Raw genomic sequence first — 6014 nt, 5'->3', positions numbered from 1 at the left:
CGGCCCCCTGACGGGCCGCGCCAGGTCCGGACCCGCTGATGAGCAGCCACACTACCCAGTCACCGCTCAGCGCCTGCCGGCCGGAGCCAATCAGCCTGTGGAGGCGGGACCCTCTAGCCACTACATAAGGAAGAGGAGGCGCGGGGGGCTGCTGCAGTTAGAGGTGGGGAGGTTAGGGGGTCGGTTAGTGTTAGCGGCGTCGCTGCCGCCGCGTGCTGATGGCATCGTTCGATGTCATAGTCTCCCCCTCATTGTGATGTAATCAGTGTAATATCACCTCACCCCCCCAGTGTCATTATGAGATGCTTGACACCCTCACTTCAGGGTAAAGCACCCTTGTCAGGGCCGTGATGTCAACCCTTCACCACAAACTGCCATGAGGTGAAGTCATGGGGGACCCTCATATTGCCACAAGGTGATGCCATCCCCTTTCCACAGTATCCATCCGATGAAGTGAGCTGTAGCTCAGGAAAGCTTATGCTCAAATAAATTGGTTAGTTGCTAAGGTGCCACAAGTCCTCCTTTTCTTTTTGCGAATACAGACTAACACGGCTGTTACTCTGAAACCTCCTGTCAGGATGTCACTTGGTGCTCATTGCATCACAACATGCTGTGGTCACTTTCCATTGATGTTTTTGGGAGATAGTGGTAGGACATGACCACTCTGCTCCTATAGAGCCCCTCCAGTTATTTCAGTAACACAGGGTAGCCATATTTAGTTACTACAGAAAAGGGGAAGGAGGTCATCCTGGGGTCAGCCCTCCCCCCCATTAAAAAGATTATGAATAGTTGTAATTTCCAGCATTGGTGTAGAATGCCACATGATTTATGTATTTATTGTAAGGGATGATTTGAGCGTTGAAAGCAAAGTAAGTGAAGGGAATATTTGGGCCTCTCCCCCTGCCCCCCAACAAAAATCTACATTACAAGCCTGCTCTTCTTCCTTCCACACCTCACCCTTAGGGCGGCTTGCTGTTTAGAACAGCTACTGACCAAGAGGGGAAAAAAATCTTGACACAATCTACCCTCAATGCGTGGTGCCTTCTTAGTGATCATTTCCACCTCTACCTAGTCTCCCCTCACTGTAACTTTAAAAACCATTTTGAACACCTGAATTAATGTGCTTTACAGATGAGTCGTCAGCTTGCCTTAATACTGCACCTTTTTGCAAAGAAAACTAGTTGCTCAATAAACAGAAGAGGCCCTTTCCACCACCTGCCAAAAAATTCTGTTCTCAACAGATGCCATTGACATCCATGCCTAAAAAAAAGTACAGTGAAAGTCAAAGGGTTTTGAAAAGTAAAACAAACCCTGCTTAAGAATTATTTATCAGAAACTACTCAACAAGCTATTGTACCACTATCAACCCATTAAATTGTGTAAGTATTAAAATATCTCTATTTAAAAGCAACCCTGCAGAGAGATATCTTGTATGTATATACAAAAAATATTTTCTTAACAAGAATGTGCATGAGCCATTAAAATCACATCAAAAACTTGAATTAAGGTAATTCTTGAATGTTCTGATGTGACAACCCATTAGAGTATTTCACTCTTACAATTACTACATTCCCTTGAGGTTTATAATAGTTCCTCAATAGTGCTAGTCCAAAACTATGTTTACATAATGTTAAAGGGGGAATGCAACATTTTTGCAAATATGTATAGTTTAAGACAGGGTGGATTTGATTTAAATCACTAATCAGGAAGACGTGATTTAATCATGGTTTTTCTACATAAAAGTACATTCTTGTTGATTGTTATAACTTTAATGCATATTTTTCACAACTCAGAGATAGATGTAAGGTTTCATTTTTAGAAGGTACACACTATACATTTTTAAACAGTGATTTATTTTGAAAACTTCAGCTTAGTTTTACAGCTATAATCAGAAAATTAAGGATTGTTTGGTTGGTTATTTCATTTACCAAACGTAATTGAAGCAGCTATTTATGAAGTCATTGGGAGGTGAACTATCTCCAATGCAACAGGTTAATCGTAAATATTTGGAGGATTTTCTTCCATGCCGTATTAGGAGGAGAACACCACCAGACAGGCATTTACATTGCTTTATTCAACGAAAACATTAAGTATTCTAGATTTTATTTCTTCAACAGCAAACATAATATTTTAACAAAACAGGCATATGTCCCTCGCTTCTCACATTTATCTCCAGACTTCTTCTCCTTGTCCAGATCTATTCTGCCCCCAACAATCTTCTATTCATTGAACTTCTTGAAACTTTGCACTTTTAGAGAGAGGTAAGGGATTAACTCTATGTACACAAATTTGCAGAGGGACAATAGAGTTGAGGTCTGTTTTTTCTCACCTCTATATATTTTAAAACATTTTTTGCTGTTAACAAGCATGATACCTCTGGAGACACAAATCCACAGTCTGAGAACTGCAAAACTAAACATCTCTAATGGTATCTTCGAGACCAGAGGTGGACAAAGTACAGCCTGCGGGCCACAGCTGGCCTGCAGGACTGTCCTGCCTGGCCCCTGAGACCCCAGCTCCTCCTCCCCCGTCCCCTCTCCCACGCAGCCACGAGGATGCACAGGCAGCATGGCTTGTGCCAGCCCACCTCCCAGGCTTTCCAATAAGCCTGCTGCTCTGAGCGGCATAGTAAGGGGGGAGGGTGGATAAGGGTAGGAGGTCCTGGGAGGCAGTTGGGATGGTTGGAGGTTCAGGGGGTGTTGGATGAGGGTGGGGTCCGGGGGGGGGCAGTCAGGGGGTGGGAATTGGGAGGGGGCGGAGGCCAGGCTTTTTGTGGAGACACAGCCTTCCCTACCTGGCCTTCCATGCCGTTTCGCAACCCCAGTGTGGCCCTCGGTCCAAAGTTTTCCCATCCCTGTTCTAGACTGAGCACTGAGTCCCATTGGGTAGATAGAAAGATTAACCTAAATCTATACAGAAGCCTGTGGAACCCCATAAAATTAGGTCCCTAATCCATGAACTATTGGAACTCATTTACAAAACTTTTCTTCAACATTACATGAATATATTGTCTCATACTATAGAATTAGACTTTATAATCCCTATTCCATGATGAGATCTTTGAGCTATAATGTATCTATCTTTAAATGGTTTTTGAGGGGAAAAAAAGCTTTATAAAAAATCCAAATAAAAAAATCAATTTTTTTATTTTATTTTTTAAAGTTATTGATTGTTATCCACGCTGGTTTAAGATCAGAAATTAAAAGATTAGGTATAACTTTCTATATTACCAAAAAAATCTCATTTTCATGTTTGGTATAAGAATTTAAACTACAGATGTAGTGCACTATGAATGGATTTTACTGTATATTGCCTACTTTAAAAAGAGAGCCACAATATCTGAAGATCAGAAGTCCAGCTTTGAAGGATGACTTGAATTCTATCAATCAGTGAGTCTACTGTGGCTAGGATTTGCCGTTGATATTAACATGCTTCAGCGTAGAAGCTGATCAGCAGCTGGACTTGAGTTCCCATGATATAGTATTGCAGTTATCCAACTGTACAGGACGATGGGGAGTATTTGATAACAGGACATTTGAGGAGACACTGAGAATTTCTGTATCAAAACAGAACAGCGTTCCTGTGTGATATCATACCAAAACATCAAGGAGGATTGCCCCCGCACCCGGTGTAGTTTTCAGGATCTGTGATGCCTGCTCAATATGAACAAAGTATTCCAAGATTCTTGCCCATAGGGAAAGCTGGAAACCAACTCTTACACCAAGGTCTGCTTACACCTAACTTAATGATGTACATAAACGTTTGTTGGCATGAGTCAAATGGAGGCTGGATATTTTTGAAAGGTTTTAAGCTACAAATGCAAGTGAGATTTTTTTCTTCACATGAAAGGCATAAATGTTATGACTATAAGTAGTAAAAATGTCTTCTTGTTTAAAATTGTGGGAAACGTCTAACTCAGCCATTTCAAAGGAGGACACAATACAAAGAGCTGGAAGTTCAAATGAGAATATAATATTTAGTCTCCTTTGAGGGCTACAACATATCTGCACCCAAAGATTTCTAAGGTGCTTATCAAACCTCATAGATTCCAAGACCAGAAAAGACCATTGTGATGATCTAGTCTGGCCTATATAACCTGGGCCATAGAATGTCCCTCAAATAATACCTAGAGCTTCTCTTTTTAAGATCAAGATTTGATGTTTTTCTAACATTGTCAGCAATGGAGAATCCACCATGACCCATGGTGGATTCTTCCAATAGTAAAATTACCTTCACTGTCAAAAATGTATGCCTTATTTCCAGTATGAATTTGTCTAGCTTCAATTTTGAGCCATTGGATCATGTACACCTTTCTCTACTAGACTGCCAAGCCCATTATTAAATATTTTCCCCCCACATGTAGGTACTTCTAGATTAATCAAGCTACCCCTTACTTCTCTTTGTTAAGATAAGGAGATAAGATTCAAAGAACTTTATCACCATAAAAACATGTTTTCTAATCCTTTAATCATTCTCATGACTCTTCGCTGAACCCTCTCCAATTTATCAAAGTTCTTCTTGAATTGTGGGCACTAAATTGAACATAGCATTCCAGCAGCAGTCGCATCAGTGCCAAATGTAGAGGAAAATATAACCTAACTCCTACTCTACTTATATCTACTGAGCTGGATGGTATTTTTGTATAAGTTAATTACTACACATAATTATTAAGCTTACCTTAGCTGTGTATGTACCTCAAAGGAAATAATTCAACTGGGACTGGGATTGTGCTAAGTATTGTACATACATGCAGTAAAAGTCTGAGTCTAACTAGTCAAGACACACAGGTGGGAGAAAGGAAAAAGTATGCCCATTTTACAAACAAGGAACTGAAGCAGAGAGAGATTAGGTGATTTGTCCAATGCCACACAGAAAGCCTGTAGCATAGTTTAACCCAGATTTTGAAATCCTGTCCACTGTCTTAAGTACAAGACCATTCTCTAAAATGAAGCCTTGGACAGCACTTTACTCATTTTTCATTCTTGCAAAAATAAGTGATTGTTTTAATATTCTGATGGTACAAAGATTAAGAAAATGTATCTGCAAAGCTGGAAAAGCAGATGATATTGTACTGAAGAGTAGTTACTGTATACTCATTTCTTTCATCACCAGTTTGGAATGGGCAGGAATCAGGTAAAAAGACTACACACACACACACACACGAAGAGTTTACATTCTCTATTTTCTTTAATTGCATAGGAATTTGATTGTACAATCTTTTAACAGACGCATTGTAACCCACTTGAAAATACCCAGTTCCCTTATTTTGTTGCACAGTACATTCCATGCAGATGAAGTTGGGACTGCACATGAATCAAACTGTTGATCTGGTTTAGGTGAACTTTTAGTAGAATAAATCTGAAGTCTTAAGGAGTCTCTTTGGGAATTTTCAGCCACAGCAGAGGGGTGGGAAAAAGAGGATTAACAGAAATATTAGGTGCAGTGGAAAGTGTCCAGAAAAGCTAGGAGAAAAAAAGAAAGGTGAGGAAAGGAAACCCTCAAAGGCCACAGATTTCCAGTTCAAAGATAAAAAATTTTAGAAAGTGACTCTGTACACAAAATTAATAAATGTTAAATGCCCAGAATGTACATTCTGGGCATTACCAATGCTACAGATAAGCAACATACGAAAAAAAATAATTTAAAAAGCTATACAATTGTACTTATAAATATTTAGTCTTTAAAACTAGTTAAGTAGTGTTGGCCAAAAATATTCACAGTTACTCTGACCAGAGCTGTATATATTATATATATTGCACAGTAGTAAAAAAGTTCATTCATTATACCTGTGTAAACAATTATTTTTCTCTTCTTCTTTGGCAATTTTTAGGATTTAGAGGAACAACATTTGCCAGAAGCAAAAGCACTTGGGTACAAGGCACATCAAAAGCTTTTAAAACAGCATTAAAAACAAGTTAAAAACGGTACCATTAACTGAAAAGTTTTGGGGATCATTCCACTTAACATTATGGAACTATCAATTAAAAACAGGAGTAAAATTTAGAACTTTGTGG

The sequence above is a fragment of the Eretmochelys imbricata genome, chromosome 8, assembly GCF_965152235.1.
Source record: "Eretmochelys imbricata isolate rEreImb1 chromosome 8, rEreImb1.hap1, whole genome shotgun sequence".
In the NCBI taxonomy this organism is placed as follows: Eukaryota; Metazoa; Chordata; order Testudines; family Cheloniidae; genus Eretmochelys; species Eretmochelys imbricata.
This window is presented reverse-complemented; position numbering follows the sequence as displayed.